A 2,132-nucleotide genomic window follows, 5' to 3' on the forward strand; every position below is an offset into this window, starting at 1 on the left:
TTGCAAAATAATGTAACATTTTACGGGTTACCTAACGAAAATCCTAACACCCATTTGACAAATTTCCTTGAAATTTGTGACACTTTTAAAATCCCAGATGTGACTGCCGAAGCAATCAAACTTCGCCTTTTTCCTTTCACTTTGAAGGATAGAGCCAAAGAGTGGTTAACTTCGATGCCAGACGCAACGTTTGCAACTTGGGAACAATTAGCCCAAGCTTTTTTATCAAAATATTTTCCTTTAGCAAAAACTGCAAGAGTCATAAAAGAGTTAACATCTTTTTCTCAAAATGATAATGAGACTCTTTATGAGACTTGGGAACGTTTTAAAGAACTTCAACGTTTATGCCCACACCACCAATTGCCCGCTGAACTTCTAATGCAAACATTTTATAATGGACTAAATCCTACAACTAGAGGTTCATTAGATGCTATGTCGGGAGGGCTATTTATGAAGAAAACATCGGCCCAAGCAAGAGAACTTTTGGAGGAAATGGCAATCAACAGCAGTATGTGGCCCGCGGAACGTGGACATATACCGGTGGCAAAACCATCATCCTCAACCACATCATCGGTTAAAGGTATAGTGAACCTTGATCCAATCGCGATGTTACAAGCCCAATTTTCTGCCTTATCGCACAAAATTGACAGGTTTATGGCACCGTGCGATACCAATGGTAATCCAATCCAAACGGATTTGGATTCTGAAAATATGAGTGAGATCGAACAAGTAAATTTTGTCCAAGGGCAAAACCAAACTAATAATCCTTATTCTACTACTTATAATTCTGGATGGAGGAATCATCATAACTTTAACTGGAAAGACAATAATAATAATGCTAATCAAAATCGTACCAGTAATTATCAAAATCAGTCAAGAGATACGATTAGCACTTTATCTTCTAAAATCGACAAATTCATAGATGCTATCAGTGGAAAAATAAGTAATCATGACGATGGTTTTAAACGGATCGAAAATAAATTCGATCAGCTTATTAAAAACCACTCATCTAGCATCCATAATTTGGAGGTTCAAATTGGTCAACTTACTAAATCAATTCCATCCCGAAAAGAGGGAAGTCTTCCCAGCCATACGGAAGAAAATCCGAAAGAGCGGGTAAAGGCTATCACTCTTCGTTCAGGGAAAAATTATCTAGGTCCGGAAATGCCCGGAGATGCAACATTACCAGGAACTGATTTACCAAAGTCCAAAGAAGATATATCAAACACAAAAAGTTCACCAATTGACTCAAGTACAAAAACTTTTGTACCCAAACCACCTTTTCCGCACAAAGTCTGAAATAAGGACTATGACAAACAACTTTTAACATTTTTGGATAAACTTAAAAATTTGCACATTAATCTAACATTCATGGATGCAATTACGCAAATTCCTAACTACGGTAAGTTCTTAAAGGATTTAATTTCGAAGAAAATTAGTTGGGAAGAAATTTCATCTATTTCGCTAAATGAGGACTGTAGTTCAATAGTGTCGAGTACTTTGCCCACTAAACTCAAAGATCCTGGATGTTTTACTATTCCGTGTAAGTTGGGAGATATTGAATTTCCAAGTTGTCTTTGTGATTTAGGAGCAAGTATAAACTTAATGTCGTTGTCTATTTTTAACAAGTTAGGTTTAGAAGAAGATATCAAACGTACCAATATGGTTTTGCAATTAGCGGATCAAACCACTAAGAGACCATATGGTATAATTGAGGATGTTTTAGTTAAAGTCGACAAATTTATTTTTCCTACCGATTTTGTTATATTAGATTTTGCATATGACGTTAATTGTCCACTAATTTTTGGTAGACCGTTTATGAACACAGGACGTGCTCTAGTTGATGTGTCTGAAGGGAAATTAGTTTTAAGGATAGGAGAAGATAAGATCGAGTTTAATATGAACAAAACGATGAAATATCCTATGGAGGAATTCGCTTGTATGAAACTTGACTTAGTTGAAGAATGTGTCAATGACGTTATTCAAAATGACGAAATAATAGAACCCATAATGGGTGAAGAATTAGAAGATAAGGACCCAGAGCCTTTGATTCGAGAAGATGGACCAGTTCCGCCTTCGATTGTAATACCCCCTAAATTAGAACTTAAAGAATTACCCAGTCATTTGAGGTA

The 2,132-nt window shown here is 36.1% G+C and overlaps 1 non-coding gene across 1 annotated transcript; it reads right to left on the reverse strand.

Moving 5' to 3' along the window:
- Window positions 1-255: 255 nt before the first annotated feature.
- On the reverse strand, window positions 256-362 carry LOC136216120 (small nucleolar RNA R71). The gene has a single exon (XR_010683112.1). It is a non-coding gene; the product is annotated as a small nucleolar RNA R71 (small nucleolar RNA).
- Between the last annotated feature and the right edge of the window lie 1,770 nt (window positions 363-2,132).

The sequence above is a fragment of the Euphorbia lathyris genome, chromosome 1, assembly GCF_963576675.1.
Source record: "Euphorbia lathyris chromosome 1, ddEupLath1.1, whole genome shotgun sequence".
Taxonomy (NCBI): domain Eukaryota; kingdom Viridiplantae; phylum Streptophyta; class Magnoliopsida; order Malpighiales; family Euphorbiaceae; genus Euphorbia; species Euphorbia lathyris.